Source organism: Mesoplodon densirostris, chromosome 13, assembly GCF_025265405.1.
Source record: "Mesoplodon densirostris isolate mMesDen1 chromosome 13, mMesDen1 primary haplotype, whole genome shotgun sequence".
NCBI classification, from domain to species: domain Eukaryota; kingdom Metazoa; phylum Chordata; class Mammalia; order Artiodactyla; family Ziphiidae; genus Mesoplodon; species Mesoplodon densirostris.
In genome coordinates, this window is record NC_082673.1 from 55,167,877 (window position 1) to 55,185,186 (window position 17,310).

The window sequence follows — 17,310 nt, forward strand, 5'->3', positions numbered from 1 at the left end:
TCCATTTTCAGTGCCGTGGGTCATCTAGACAGACACGAGACTCTCTACATATACGTTTCTAATCATGATCAAGGTCTAGGGGAAGGGAGTTTGCCCTTTAAGTCCTATAGAGCGATTTTGTTTGAATTTTAGATTTTTCCTGACCCTTAACTTTTTCAATAAGAATCTTCCTAAAATTTCAGAAAAGCTAAGTAAATTTGCTGGGGATAGAGGTGAGGAAAAGACTGACGGATTGTGGGTGAATTTGAGGGAAGACCGGGGGCGCTTAAAGGGGAGGTGAGGAACTGAAGCCTGGACCGAAGTAGAACAAAACGTGTGCTGCCTCCTCCCAGCTAGTTTTGCTTCCATTGCACTGGATCAACAAAAGAGAATCGGCTCTAGCTTTACTCCTTCCATGTAGATACTCCATAAGAATGGTTCTATTTGGAATTAACAAGTTGATTTGATTGTCTTCACAGAGATAAAGAAGGCTTCCCCTCTTGCCACAGTGCTGTGGGGAATTTGAGCCCCCTTGTGGTTGCTTCAGCATTAATGCGAGTTCTAATTTACTGAACTAGTTGTCAGACACACTGTTAGGCTTTTTGAAGACACTGTCTGTTTGATCTGTACAACAATCCTAAGAGGTAAGTGCAATTACTCCTCTTCTTCAGATGAAGAAACGGACTCAGAGGGACCAAATGACTTGTCCAAGTCTCTCCGGCTCTTAAGTGTAGATGTCACCCTGAGAACAGGCCACTTTGGTTTCAAGGCTGGTGGCCCCTTTCCCACAATATGCAACAACACAGGGGCGTCTGGAATGCTGAGATGGTCTTCCAAATCTATGGCAGTGTCTGAAATGTTTATCTTACTCAGCTCTTGCTTATGCAAAGGATTTCAGTTCATTCCTGCTCCAGAATAATTTACCCCGGGGGAAAGGAGTTTGTTATTGTAAATAATTACTTATTTCTTCTCGCATTCTTTGTTCCACTCCCCTCTCTATCTCTGTAGATCAGGAAGGTTTATATAAACTTGGTAGTTCATTTAGACTGCAACTAATGTTTCCTGGAATTCTTTTTTATTTCGTTTAGAGTATTGTAAGATGGAACCAAATTATTGCTGTTTTCCCCTATTATTATTGAAGCTATCTTTTGATATTTCAAGTTTGGGCTCTTCCTGGAAGAAATAATGGAACTGTTTATAACTCTTGTTACCCATTGAAAATTTCAGGGACTTCTTTAGAAAAAAGATGGAGAACCATAGTTAATCTGAAAAAGAAAATAAAAATATACTAGTTGTGTACTCTGAATTCTTGAAGATATGGTAAGTTACAGTGAGTTAAACCTGAAGATAGAATTCAAGATACTAATGAAGTATGATTTAAATAACTGCTCACCTAACTGTTGAAAAATTAATGAGAAATACTTCCACACTCCATTCTTCCTTTCTTCTTTCTCTTTTTCTTTCCTGTCATCCATTGAACTAATAAATATTTATTGAGCCCTTACCATGTCCTTGGCCTATCAAATTTCTGTAGTCTGATGACTGAGCCCCAATTTTTTTAATGTTTCATGTATACTCAATATCAAAATACTAATTAAGAGCACAGATAGAATTAAAATTCAACATGATTTTCATAAATTATAGAAGCCAAATAGATAAATTTATGAAAGGATCATCTTTGGAGAGGAGATAGGATATCCTTCATCCATCTAGGTGATGTCCATGATGGACAGGATAACTGTCAACATAAGTATAAGGCTTTGGGGGGAAAAGTTAAAAAAATAACAGATGTATTTTCCACATAAACTCTCTGTTCCAGATACCTTTATACTCCAGCCTTCTCCCATTTCTACCCCCTTCCATACGCCTTCCTATTTTCTCCTCCAAATCCTAAATGCTCTTTAAGTCTCACTCCATATTCATTGGTGATCGCAAATCCATCTTTAACAGACCCTGGTGCTGTGTTGCCTTTCTGAATTTCTAAAACGCTTCTGTAGCCCCCAGTCTCTCACTTGAATCACACACAAACATTCTTGGGTTTCTAGGAATTTCCGTGCATCCTGCCTCCTGTACTCAGTGATCAATTCTTTGAGATCAAGGTCAATGTTTTCTACTTCTTTGCCTCCTCTGTAGCTCTTAGTTTTGTTTTTTTTTTAATATAAATTTTTAAATATAAATTTATTTATTTGTTTGTTTATTTATTTATTTTTGGCTGTGTTGGGTCTTCGTTTCTGTGCGAGGGCTTTTTCTAGCTGTGGCAAGCGGGGGCCACTCTTCATCGCGGTGCGCAGGCCTCTCACTGTCGTGACCTCTCTTGTTACGGAGCACAGGTTCCAGACACGCAGGCTCAGTAGTTGTGGCTCATGGGCCTAGTTGCTCCGCGGCATGTGGGATCTTCCCGGACCAGGGCTCGAACCCCTGTCCCCTGCATTGACAGGCAGATTCTCAACCACTGCGCCACCAGGGAAGCCCCTGTAGCTCTTAGTTTAATTTTGGGAAACATTTAAGTTCTTGTAAATCTCACAAGAGAAAAAACAGAAACATAGAAGTAATTGTTTTCCCGACAAGTTTTGGGTCCTTCAGCTTAAGATTGTGGAGAAAAGAAAGGATGCTGAGAAAAAAGACACAAAGATAGAAAAAATGACAGATGGAAGAATGACATAAATTAAGGAGGCTAGAACAATTAGGATTATTTATTTACAGGAGTAAAGACTGAGAGAAGAGGCTGAGTAATGTTTTCTAGTACATTAGTGCAACAATACACATAGATAATTTACCACGTAAAGGGGCAAAATTCTTGTTCCCTGACTCTGTCAAAGGTAATACAAGAGCATGACTCAAAGGAGTCCAAGAGGGATTTAGGTTTGTCTCTATTGGCCCCAGATAGCAGAGAGGCTTTCAACCTTAAACTTTTGCCTGATCCTCCAATTATAAGCTCCAGGTTAGAATGACAGGAATCTATTTCATTCTGAACATGTCAGTAATAAGATATAATTCATGGTTCTCAGAGGTCCTTAATGCATCCTTCTTGAACACCTTTCTTTAGGAACTCTTCTATAAAATATATTGATAGGGCTTCCCTGGTGGCACAGTGGTTGAGAGTCCGCCTGCCAATGTGGGACACACAGGTTCGTGCCCTGGTCCGGGAAGATCCCACATGCCGCGGAGCGGCTGGGCCCGTGAGCCATGGCCGCTGGGCCTGCACGTCTGGAGCCTGTGCTCCACAACGGGAGAGGCCACAACAGTGAGAGGCCCACGTACCGCAAGATATATATATATATATATATATAGATAGATAGATAGATAGATAGATAGATTAATGTAAAAAATGAGATGCTCTCTTAATGTGACCTGAGGCAGTGAGCCCACCATGATTCCATATCTACCAAAGAGTTCCTTCCTCTGCTTCAGAATCTGAGAGGCAATCTTTTGCTGATGATCTCGGCAAGTGGTAGACAGTGCGTTGGGAAGAATTAGAGTGTGTGTTCTGGCTTCACAACTTTGAACTTCATGGGCCATCTAAGGCAAATGATGTAAGTTTTCTCAGCCTCACACATTGGTTATTAAGCATTCTTATTACTCGTCTGCTGTATGGCACTTGGGAATCAATAGTAGAGAAGATAGACAAGATCTGTACTCTCACAGTCTATACAGACTAGTGAGTGAGACTTGGTTATCTCATATGCAAAATAGGTATGGTCACCACCAAGCCCCACATGCATTCCTCCTCCTTCTCTGTCCCCTCTCTCATTGACTGGCACCACCTTCCAGAAACCACACAATCATCCGGAACATAGAACCAAATACTCTCAAGTCCTGTTTACTCCAAATTCCTCCTATTTTTAAAGTCCATTCCCTTCTCTTTACCCCATAAACCTTGTCTCAGGAGTACTCACTGATTTTCCTATAGCAGCCTCCTACTAACATATCAACCTGCATTCTTAGTTCCCTTCCATCTAACTGGCTCACTGCTTCCAAAGTGAACTTTCTAAATTAAAAGTCAGACTATCAGCTCGGTGCTTTGTGACCATCTAGAGGGGTGGGATAGGGAGGGTGGGAGGGAGGGAGACGAAAGAGGGAAGAGATATGGGAACATATGTATATGTATAACTGATTCACTTTGTTATAAAACAGAAACTAACACACCATTGTAAAGCAATTATACTCCAATAAAGATGTAAAAATAAATAAAAATAAACAAAATAAATTTTAAAAAAAGAAACAAAGAATAAAAGTGAGATTATCAATTGGGATGCTTTTGGCTGCAAAATATCACAGAAGCTGCAACTTAGAACAGTAGTAAGGGGATTTTTAAATATACTTTAAAAAGAGCTCTCGAGTGGATGGTTACAGAATGCTTAATTTAATCATCAAGCACATCAAAGACCTTGGTTCTTTCCATCTTTCCACCGTGCCATCCTCAGCATGTTGACTTCTGCCTTCAGGCTTGTCTTGCCATGGTCCCTAGATGGCTGCAGCTGTTCCAGGCAACAAATTCTCACACATAGTGCAGTAGTGGAAGAGAGAATGTCTATAATGGCCAGTCCTTTTTAACAGTAAGACAATCTCATCCAGAAGCTCCAAAGCAGATTTTTCCTCAATTTCATTGGCCATGTTTGCGGCAATGGAGTAGAATTACCAAAATTGGATTATATTGATCAAATTTTACTTCCTGGGTCTAGGGTAGAGCTCAGTCCCCCCTGAAAATGTAGCCTCCTGATGTGTGAGAAAAACTGGGATTCTTTAGGAAGAAGATGACGATTCCCACTGATAAGCAACTAAGAGTAGCGGCATATCTGATCATCTCTCCTCGTTACTTGAAATCCTTCAGTGTCTCCCCATTGTCTTCAGAGTGTCAGATCTCTGTTTAGCATGGAATTCAAGGTCCTTCTGGTTCCACCCTGGGCTGATGTACAGCCTTGCCTCTCGTGGCTGCCCCACTGGTCTCTATCCATCTCTTACTCATACAAGTTTCATTAATTGAGGTTCCGGTGCACCCTGTGTTCTCAGCTTCCTAGCCATTGGACCTGCCCTGTTCTGTCTTCTTCAGCTAATTCCTACTCATCCATGATTCAGCACCTATTTCTCCTCTCACAAGCCTTCTTTTTTTTTTTTTTTTCTTTTTGCGGTATGTGGGCCTCTCACTGTGGTGGCCTCTCCCGTTGCGGAGCACAGGCTCCGGATGCGCAGGCCCAGCGGCCATGGCTCACGGGCCCAGCCGCTCCGCGGCATATGGGATCCTCCCAGACCGGGGCACGAACCCGTATCCCCTGCATCGGCAGGCGGACTCTTAACCACTGCGCCACCAGGGAGGCCCTCACAAGCCTTCTTTGATCCCCAGCGGTCTGGGTGAGTGAACCTTGAGTATGTTCCCATAACCCTCTGTTTACCTCTCCTCATGGCACTTACCCTTTTAGAATTGTGATTAATTGTGAACTTCTCATAGTTTCCAGCACCTAAGAAGAAGTGCCTGGCCTTTGACAAAATGTCCTGAATCAAATGCTGAATCAGTAATGTCTAGATTTGTAGGAAGAGTTAGATGATGTGAGAGAGGTTTGTAAACTGTAATGCCATAACATAAGTTGTGATTACTTTAGTAATAACTTTGCTTCATTGAGCTGTCCTCTTTTCTTATATATTGAATTGTTTTTAAAATCACATGTTAATTTCTTTCATCTTTTCATAATAGCTCAGACTCCATAGTGAAGTACCAAATATGCAGATTACTCAGAATTTCCTTCTTGCTTCTTTCTGATGCCCTATATGACATTAAGCAGAACTAAATTAAAACTTTTCACTTCTACATCTCCAAAGGCCTTTCTTTTAAAATTTTCCAAGAAGGGCGAAGATCAGGACACAAGCAGGAATGTAAAGTAAATTGAAGTTTCAACCTCTGGACCCAGGACTCATATGTTTTCCAGTCACCTGATGGAATAGTACAATATAGTAGTTCTATGTCCCCTGCTGTCCCTAATTAAAAGATTCCTCCTTTATGGTGAAAAAACTCTGTGCTAGTGATGTTGGAGAGATCGATGCTGCATGGTGAGTAGACCTCACCCCACTGGGAACATGAAAAGGCACTTCCTGGTTTGCGACTATAGCCCTTATTTAAATAGCCTAGCAGTTTCATTCAATCAGCAAGCATGTCTTGAGTGCCTACTGTAAACCAGGCACTCTACACACTGGAGATAGAGCATGAAAAAGACTTAGCAGCTCTCTGCCCTTATAGGGTTTACATTGTAGTGGGGAGTGGGGAGAGGACAGTAGGAGGAGACAAAGTATAACAAAGAAATCAAGAATGGAGAAAAATATTAGAGAGTAATAAGAGTAATGCAGAGTACTACAGCAGGTGGCTGCCTCTCACCTCTAACTCAGGTGAGTCAGAGCTCTTGCTTTAATACTCATCATCTGCTGTATGCTAGATAGGTGTGTATAACATCCACATCAATACCACACTATTGGGAATTGCTCATCAGAACAGCTAATAATAACAGCTAACAGAATAAGCTTCTCATGTTCTTTCCTCTTGCAGTAGACCTGCTGCAGCTCCAGAGAAGCCATTAGGTATCTTGACCAAAGCAGGCTGGGCTCATACCCTGTAGTATGACTGACAATGGCCTAGAAGGAGAGGGCATTGTTTCTACCATCGGGCAGTTAGTCATGCACTGCCTTCTGAAGTGTCTTCTGTTGTTGCCCAATCTGTTATTTAAAGCACACACTTTCACTTTAAAGTTAATATACTTTGTATTTTATCTCCTTAACTGTATTGAAAACCAAGAGAATATTTTATTCACCCTTAAATACCCAATACCTATTATTACCTGGAACATAATAGGTATCCAATAAATGTTTACTGAGTAGATGTATTTGATTTTAAGATGAACATACAAAAGAATTAAGTCACAGAAAAAGGAAGTTTTGGTACAGCACCAAGATAAGTAACACATGCAGAAAGCTGTAGGAACTCATAGGGTAGAAGACAGGAAAGGCCTGGAAGAGGTGAACTGAGCTGGAAACTGAAGGATTTGTAGTGTCAGAAGAGACAGAAGGGGCGAGAAGGGCATTTCTGGTGACAGAAGTCATGTGAACAAAGGCAGTTGTCCCCATTGGGGACAGTGGGGAGAGTGACTTCACAGGGCAGAGGAATCCGCTCGGAGAGCAGTGGGTGGTAGGTACAGTTGAGTACCTCTGGGTCAGATGAAGAAGAGACAAATATTTCTGGTGGAAACTCTTGTAGTTGATGCAAAGTCACCGGACATGTCTTCAGGAGAAGATAAGAGCAGGGTTTTAGAAGGGAATCCGTAAAACCCTTGCCAGGGCGTACACTGTCACACTCAAGTAGGAGGCTCAAAGCGGGAAGACCTGGTGTGAAAAGGGAGCTTGAGGAAGTAGCACAGGATTAGAAACAATGACTTTAGAAAATCAGTGGATAGCACTGAATTACTGCACTATTCTCTGCACTGTAGTGACCAAAAAACACTATGACTTAAATTTCTCTATCTACGATTTCCCATGCCTGCTAATAACGTAGCCTAGAAATGTTTCACTTCCCTGACTGCCCCTTTCAAGATCTCAGGGTTGGTTCTTCTGGGTTCCCTTTCCTATGCATTTGACTTTCCATCAGTTTCACTTAATACTTTACAGATGCTCTAATTGACTCCTTAGGTAACACTTCATTCAACAGGTAGCCGTATTATATATAAACTATGGAGGATACAAAAGTAAGATATGGCCCCTTTTCTCCAGGAGCTCAATATCGAGGACTGACTGTGATTTGGTTTACTTAATAATCATGAAGGAAGACTTCATCATGGAAAACCAAATAAAGCTACACTGAAATTTTCTAAGAAAAAAATCTAACATTACTTGAAAACCAGTAGAGTACAAGGAAGTAGGATTTCAGAATATATTTCCTCCTCGTCAGCTATGTGAACTTTGTCTATCCCTACTTTAAGTGATTAGAGCCTGTAAAATTCAGTATGGCCTGGTATATTAGATGCTTTTAAATATGGTATAAAATTTTTATTACAGAAAATTTAAAACATATATAAAAGTGAAGAGAATAGTCTAATGAACTCTCCTATATACTCATCACTCAGGAATTTTTCATCCTTGGGCAGGCTTACTTCATTTACACCCCAGTCACTCCTCTATGCCAAGATTATTTTGAAGCAAATGCCCAACATCATATCATTTTATATCATCTCCTTTGTAAATATTTTAGTGTATCTCTAAAAGGTAAGGAGATATATATATTGTATATATATTAGGAGGAATAATAATATTATAGTCATATATTATTCCTCCTAAAATATTTTACAATAATCTCTTAATATCATATCCAATATATCGCCAGTTTTCAAATGTTTCCAGTTTCCTCCAAGCTGCATTTTCCTCCACAATTTTCTTGTGTAAAGCAGAATTCCAGTAAGGGTCAAACAATGCAATCGGTGGATGTGGTCGATGTCTCCTAAGTCTCTTCTAATCCATAGGTTCCACCTTCATTTTTCTTCTTTCTGCTGCTTGTTTGGTTTGTTACAGAAGCCAAGTAATTTGTTCCATGGGATTTCCTATAGTCTGGATTTAGGTAATTCCTTTTCTATGGAATCATTTAACATGTTCCCACTCTCTTATATTTCTGTTAATTGGTAGTTAACTCTAGAGGCTTGATCTGATTCAGGTTTGATTGGTTTTTTTTTTTTAATTTTCAGGGGCAAGAATACTTCTTAGGTATCGATGTTTATTTCCATTATGAGTGATGTCTAGTTTTCTCTCTTTTTATGATATTAACTGTCATTGAGGATTATTGCCGAGATCTATTATTTCATTGGGAGTTGCAAAATGATAATTTTATTATTAGTTGAAATAATTCTATAAAAAGAACTCTCCCCCCATTGACTATCTGGTTACTCGGAGGTACTTTTGTGTAAGAAAAGTAGGATATATGTTTCATTCTTTCCCTTTATTTACCTATTTTTAAAATTATTAGTTGATTCCCTAGTACCCTCCAAAGATAACTGATTGGGCTAATTTTTACTATCATAATTTACTAATGGATTTAAAAAATATAGATGTGCTTCATTCTGTTGTAGTAATTATGCTTATTAATGCTCAAAATTTTCCTATTTTTGGCCAATGAGAGCCTCTTTAAACTGGTTCCTGAGTTCTTTTGAAATGCCCCTGTAGTCACTGATAGTGTCCTAGCTTTCTGATGTGACAGTGTTCCAGGCTATCTTGTGTATTTCCTGCCCCAGATGGAATCATCTATTTCTCCAAAGAGCTCCACTTTCTTCTAGTAGGTCACTGTATTTAGAGACCACAGTCTGAACACTAAGTATGCTTATTGCTACTGGGTTGGTCATTGTTTCTAAGTCTTTTTAGTGGATAGAACTAGAATTTCTTTTTCTCTTAAGGAAAAAGATATTGTGGGGACTTCCCTGGTGACACAATGGTTAAGAATCCACCTGCCAATGCAGGGGACATGGGTTCGAGCCCTGGCCTGGGAAGATCCCACATGCCACGGAGCAACTAAGCCCATGCATCACAACTACTGAGCCTGTGCTCTAGAGCCCGTGAGCCACAACTACTGAGCCCACGTACCACAACTACTGAGCCTGCACTCCAGAGCCCACGTGCCACAACTACTGAAGCTCGCGTGCCTAGAGCCCATGTTCTGCAACAAGAGAAGCCACTGCAATGAGAAGCCCACACACCACAATGAAGACCCAACACAGCCAAAAAATAATAATAAATTAATTAATTAATTTTTAAAAAAAGGTATTGTGAATTATATATTTCCAGTTCAGGTTGAGGACTCCAAAGCTGTGCTTTACCTCACTGGTGTCATGTCTGTGTCTCCTTCTTCCTTTGCCAGAAATCCTAGTTCTTAGTGCAACAGCATAACCACTCACTTGCTTTCTCCCACAGCACACACAGTAGTCTCAGAATAACAACACCACACAACCAACAACAGCGTGATTATTGAAAATGGTTTGTTTATTGCAGGTTCTTTTTATGTCTTTAGGATATATTATATACTCCACTAGAGATGTACACATTTCTGTTAACCTATAATGCAAGTTACCCTGAGTGAAATATCATTTCCATCTTTCATATTTTTGTCTTAAAATCTGAAACTACTGATTTCTAAAATGTTTAAATACTTATTTATAATTTTTCTTTATAAAGCGAGAAAAAGGTTACAGATAGGAATAGTTGTAAGACTTATTAAAATAATTACCTTGGAGTGTCGTAGTTGAATCCTCAACACATACATTGCCAGTTCTTTCTTATTAGATCTGACTCAGACAATTTCATTCGTTCATTCATTCATTCATTCAAGATATATCTAGTAAGTACTACATGACATTCAGACAAGGGGAATAAAGAGGGAATTTAATATGTGTTGAGCGTCTTTTGTATGTCAAGTATTATTTTAGCTGCTTTACATACATTATCTTATATAATTTTATAAGAACCTTTTAAAGCGTACATTAGTCGTCTGTAACCAATTTCCAGATGAGTCCGTTGGAGCTCAGGGAGTTTCCTTTGTCCAAAGTCACAAAGATATTAAGTGGAAAAGCCAGAATTAACATATAGACCTGTTTTATTCCAATGTCATATACAAAGTTCACTCTCTATCCTCAAGGAGTTAATGGAGGGTTTAGACACAGGAAGAACAAAGCACAATAGGAGTTCAAGCAAGAGAGGAATTAAAATCATGGGGCATCACAAGAGAGGTGGCATTTCACCTGATTTTCCAGAAAGAATAGAATTTTGTTAGATGGAGAGGGACTGCCTTGCTTATGAAAAGATGGCGATACACAAAATTGCATAGGCAAGAAAGTTCAACAGTTTCTTGAAATGATGAGTAGTCTGGTTTGGCCAAAGTTTAGTTTAATATAGGGAAATAGAGCTAAAACTGAAAAGGTCCCTTGGGACCTCAGTTGGACCCTGAATGCGATTCAAAGAATTTGGGACAGCCAGAAACTTTTGAAAGTTCTGAACAGGAGTGAGACATGATGGGGCTCAATACCAGCCACTGAGTAGGCTCCATCTAACCCACAGCATCCTCCTTTGAGAGACTCAAAACAAAAACCAGCTTCATAGATCTGCACATCTCATGGGTTGGTCTGCATGTCTTCTAGCAATTTCATGCTAAAATTGCACTTTTTTGGATATTTTGCTACTTGACGTTTTGCCAAATTAAACTGTACAGTTGGAGAGACTCGGAATAGTCCCATAAGATATTGCACTATGATTGGCAGGAGTTGCTGGAGTTCTCAGATATTAACAATGAAGTCTTACTGTAATTGGACATAATCTGCTTGTTAAACCTTCTTTGAGTCAAAGAAGTCTTCAAGTATTGTGACAACTCATCAATTTCTTACAAGAGCTCTGCTAAAAATATGCTTATCAATTTAATTACTTTAATAAGCATAGGATTATGGAAACAACAGGAAAAGCATCACAATTCAAGAGATTTTGATAAAATTGAGTTCTGATTGGGTAAGGACTTTTTACTATAGAAATGAGTTATATCTCAATTGTGTACAATAGACTCCTTAGTCTGGGTACTTTCATTGGCTTAAGATCCTTCCTTTGCTCAGTATTAAAGTTCAAAAATGACTACTTAACCTGATATTCTTGTACATTCCCCTCATGGGAATTTCTAACACAGTGAATTAAGTCTCCCTATTATCTCATTTTTTATAGGAGAGTGTGAGATTGCATAATTCGTGGTAACTAAACTTTCTTTTACAGTATGACATTTGCTATCTTAACTGTCCTATCAGTTCATAATGCGTAAATCAAATATGGTTGAGATCTGTGAAATCTATTAGTTGTGGATCATTTGTAATCTGGCAAGCTGTTGCCTATAATAGGACTAGTTATGAAGTATGTCCTCAGTATTCTTTCCTTTCTTCCTTCCTTCCTCCCTACTCCCTCCCTTCTCCCTCCTTCCTCCCTTCCCCTTCCTTCTTCTCTCCCTCTATCTCTCCCTCCCTCTCCTTCTCCTTCTTCTTCTTCTTCTTTCTGATTCTTTCTTTCTTTCTTTCTTTCTTTCCTTCCTTCCTTCCTCCCACTCTCCCTCCCCCTTTCTGTTTCTTTCCTTTCTCTCTCCCTTCCTTCCTTCCTTTCCTCCTTTCTTTCTTTCTTTCTTTTTTTTTAATGCACTTCTTTCTAATTGTATTTCAAGTTCTTTCCAAAACCCCAGGTTCAATATGCCCCTGGGCCTGGTCCACTGCTGTCTTGTATTCATGTGTGGGTATTCATTCGTTCACCAACATTAAATCCCAGGATAGGTGTGATAAAACATGACTCCCTCCTCCATGGCACAAGTCCTTTGCTGGTTTCAGAGGTGGACTGCAGTCTTTGCAGAAAACACACAGGAATGTTTTCTTGGAACTGAAGTGGGATGAAAAGTGCCTGCCCTGAACATCCCCATCTTTTCCCTGACCCTTCCTCTCCAGTTTCTGAAGATACAGCAGAAAATAATCTTCCTTGAAGATACTGGATAACAATTCCATAAAACAAAAACACATGCTTCCAAATGCACTGTGCTTTCAAATATGTTGGTTTTAGTTCAGCTGCCGGATGAGCTGATTGATGCATTCACCTTGACAGCCAGATGAGCCCACTTCTTTGAGGAAGCCCACTCTATTCTTGGTAGCGTGACGGGCCACTGAGAGCTGGAAAGGGTGCAAGAACCCCGAGATCACCTGAAAATTCTTCCCCGGGAAGGCAATTTCGTGAATGAGGTCTTCCCCAGGGGCTCCTCAGTCACTGTGTTGTCTGTCAGAGGGATGATTTTATTCTTGACCTTGGCTTGTCCACGTTTCAAGATGAGTTCCTGAACAGACTTCAGATTTGGAAATCCCCAGGTCACATAAGTTTCCACTATACAAAGCGTGTTTATGGTTTGAGGGGTTACTTGCATAAAGACACCACTGAAAATCTTATTCAGGCGAAGTCTAGCAATGGTTCCCTGCACCAGTAAACTCACCCCATTAATCCTTTCAATGCATACAACAAAGGCCCAGGAATGTTTATCTGGCACTTCTAAGCCATGAGGTTTCACTTCTAGTCGTCTGAGTCGCACCCTGTCACGTAGTTGCCGCCAGGAATCATGTAGGAACCATTCTAGTCGCTTAAACTTGATCTCTTTTCCTTTCCTCTGCTCCTTCCTTTGCAAAAGCGCCTGCTTTGCCTGGGTGGCTTTCAGGCCCTGATAAGACTTCTTCTTTTTCAGGAGGTTTTTCTGAAACCAAAGGGATCTTTTTTCTTGGCTCTTCCTCTGCCATCTTTCCAACTCTCTCTTTCTTTCTTTCTTTCCTTCCTTCCTTCCTTCCTTTCTTCTTTCTTGTTGTAATAGCTGAAATAGTCTCCTGACAATTGAGAGAACAGAATCCTATTTAGAGATAGGCATGGCTTTCATCAATACCCAAAACTACCCAGTTATGGAAGGTTTAAACCTAAGTGAAAATGTTTGCTGGACACATTTATACAAAATCCACATTTTTTGAAGAAATAGTTTATTAAGTATCATTGATGCCATATTTAAAGAATGAAGGTACTCATAGATATCATTTTAATATATTTAGTCAACACTACAGTGCAAAGCACAGATGGAGGGGTCAGTGATTCCACACTCACTATTCCTGACAGAAGATTTTATCTGAGATAACTGTAGTCATTTGGTATGTTAGCTTCAATTGCTATAATTTCTCATCTTGTATTGGTATAGACCCAGATATGTGTTCAGGTTACAGTTGTGGTTCACACCCTTGACTGAACTTTAAAATCACCTGGAGGCTTCTAAAAATATATCAGCACTGATGCCCCACCTCCAAAGATTCAGATTTAACTGGTCTGGCTGCAGGGTCACAACAGTTGCACAAGTTCAGGGAGTACACTTACCATAGAACATATTCATCCCTCAGGGCCCACAACCTCCCAGAGCACAAGTCCATTGTGTTCCATGTGAAAGGTGCCTGCTGTACTTGTGCAAACTTGGGGCCAGAGAGAGGGCTTGAGCACACCTGGTTTTAGAAGCCCCCCAGGAGATTGCAATATACAGCCAGACTTGAAAACCATTTTGAGGAAAAACATAGCCTAGATGTTAACAGCATGGATTTAGGAGTCAAGCAGAAATGGATTCAAAATCTTGCTCTACTACTCTCTAGCTGTGTGACCTTAAGAAAGTCATTTGACCTCTCAGAACTTCAATTTCTTCATAAATAAAAGGGTGATACCCGCCTTGTGTGATTATATTCAAGAAAAAGATAAAGACAATCTGAGTGAAATGCTTGGCACAAAGTTAACTCTCAAGAAGCCACTGTTATTATTTCAGTTATTAAAGCATAATTTCTGTATTAGTCCAGACTCCTTCAGTACTAAGTGACAGAAATCTAACTCAGATGACCTGGAGCAAAATGGAGAATCTGAGCGAGCCACAAGAAGAGTAGGGCTGGATTTGGTCTTATGGACTCCAGCAATGGGATGCTCTTAGGACACGTATTCTCTCTCTCTGGTGCTTATTCCACCTTCTTTCATGGTGACTTCATTCTCTCAAGCCAGCTGTCCCCTTAGAGGCTGAACTACGACCTTATGCAGCTCAAAACTCAAGACTTACGTCTTTACAGCCTGTTAAGCACAGAAGAGCCAAGTAATTCATCACATCCAACTCAGTTGGGAAAATCACAGTGGCCCAGCCTGGCTCCTTTGTTCATCCCTGTTGTCAAGGTGTGTAATCCTTAAAGTGGGGAGAAGTGGTGATGTGCAGATGAACACAGTAACTACCTTTATTTTCACTGTTGAGACCTATTTCAAAATATATAAAATACATAAAACCTCCGCCATCTAGGATCTATTAGCAGATAAGGAAGGACAGCAGTGAAGTCCCAGAAGCAATAAAAAAAAGTACCCTGAATTTATAATTCCTATTCTCTCAGCTCTTCATGACCTAAGATGAGTTTAGGGCAAAGAAAAGCATTTGTTAGACTTTTCTGGCCCAGTTTACCTGAGACACTCAGTTGACCAGGCAGATGCGGAGCTGGATAAGTTGATGCCACACTCCCAGCAATCCGCATGATTGAACACCTGAAGTGTTCTCTCCTGCCACCTCCACCCCACGGTCTCTCCTTACCTCTACAGATGGGAAAACTTAGGAGACTTATTTATAGGAACACACTCTACAGATGCACTGTGTATTTATCCAAGAAGAAGGCAATGAGAAAGAACGTCACTAAAGACTCAGAGACATCCTTTAACATTTGAATTGTTCTGACCACTTACCTAACATTTGTCTTAGAGAGTCAGCAAGTGTCATAAAAGAGGAACAGGCTTCATAGTTTTATAGCAGTGTGGCTTTGACAAGTCATTCAACTTCTCTGAGCTTCAGTTTCCTGATCTGTGAAATGAGGGCAATAATATTCCACAGGACTATTGTGAGAATTGAATGTATTTGATAAGTGATAATGTATTTGAAAGTCAATTGCACTCTACACAGTTGATCTTCAGTAAGTGGTTTCAGTGTTTGGGGTTTAGTTTTATATTTTAAAAACTTACGGAAGAGGCCTTGCTATGACCATGCTTTCATGTATTTAGACCCAGTAGAGAGGGTGACTGGGCATATAGTTGAGTATTCTAGGAAATACTGCAAAAGATGCATGAGTATCATTGCTGCTCACTGACCTTTGGGTCTTAGCATGTTACTTTGTGGTTACATAAATGAGTGATGAAACTGCTGGCATTCACATCAAGTGACCCTGATACTTTACTGGTTCAGCGGCCTTATTTAGGAAAGCACCTGACTCACTTCATTCTGACATGGTGAGCACTGCAGAGAAGAAAGCAAAGAAGAAAAAAGTCAAATGTTAATACCATTAGTAGCTCTTCTATGTCAAATGATGCTTCTGGGATTTTGAGGCCTCTTTACAGTTCCTATTCAGCCAAAGTAAATTGGTTATGGGTGGGTAAGAGTTGGTGGGAGGATTATATAAGTGAGTGTGTAAAAGCCAACTGGCTCGTGGCCAAGGACACAGATGGCAGTCTCATTGAGTCTCTTGGACGACATCAAGCTCTGGATTCTGTGCTGTGGACTGACTGGGTATTCTCTGTTGGCAAGGAGCCTCATCCCAGACAGTGATATTCAGATAGTATGCATCAAAAATATATATAGTAGGCATCTTCTCTGACCTAAAAATGGGGGAATTACCTTTCTAAGCTTATACTAGTGTTAAGACTCCATATCCTAAAGCCCATATTTTTCTAGAAGTGAAAATTGCTTTTGGTATAAAGCAGAGATGATTCAAATGAAGGAGAATGAGATTACCTCTGCCTTTTAGGAACAAGAGATTAAATAGCACAGAATTGCCTATATCAAACAAACATGAGTAAGGGTCAGCTATGGATTTTAAATTGTGCCAAAGATTGTTACTTTGACATGACTAAAATATAGGGAGCAAATTGATGAGAATATCTCAGCAGTGAAGGAATGTATTTTCTTAATATTTTTTAACATCCCGTCTTGGTACAATTTTATTTCAATGTCTTCTAATACAACCACATAAATGCCTGATTTAAGTCATTTAAGTATCCCGTGGCAACATGATCTTGTGCTTCTCTCTTTCATTTCCTTCCTGTCCCTCCCCTTCTTTTTTCTTGAGAGAATCAGGAAGAGGTTTCCTATTTCTCAACTCTTGAATCTGTTTATGAAAATTGGAACTAAACAGTTTAACACAATTAAGCAGGATGCCTCATTCATCAAACCTTCATTTTTCTAAGACTCCAGCCTGTCAGTCACCAAAAAGTGTGTGTTAAGTGGAAGCTGTGCTTCTACTCTGTTGGCATGCTACATCTGTTGACAATTACAGAGGCACATATGATGCCATTCCTGTCATGGCATATGCTTCCTGTGCCTCGGGTCACAGGCCTTCAGGGACATTTACAAAGTGTGTCCTGGAACTAAAGAGTTTAATTTTATCTGCTAATGTGTTTATGTATCTTGTAAAGGAACTAATCATTCCCTTTTGCTTTCCCTTATTATGGGGCGTGTGTGTGTGTGTGTGTGTGTGTGTGTGTGTGTGTGTGTCTGTGTCTGTGTCTGCACCAGAAAAGAACCATGCCATATAATAAGCATAAAGACCTTTTTCTCATACCCATCAACCTTTCTTGTAAACCGCTGCTTTTATTTTTTTTTTATTCTTTTGTCAAATAGCATATTTCTTGGCTTTTCTTGGATTTTATCTATTTTTTGAATACTACTGAATTCTGATTTCATATTTAGTCAAGATTTGGATCAGATTTTTTTAAAATATAATCCATGTA

At 39.8% G+C, this 17,310-nt stretch overlaps 1 protein-coding gene and 1 pseudogene across 1 annotated transcript in view; one reads left to right on the forward strand and one right to left on the reverse strand.

Annotated features, from left to right (window-relative positions):
- The window catches only part of CPQ (carboxypeptidase Q), a 520,356-nt gene that overhangs the window by 427,226 nt on the left and 75,820 nt on the right, over positions 1–17,310 (forward strand). The window lies entirely within an intron of this gene.
- LOC132500960 (large ribosomal subunit protein uL30-like) lies at positions 12,561–13,289 on the reverse strand (annotated as a pseudogene).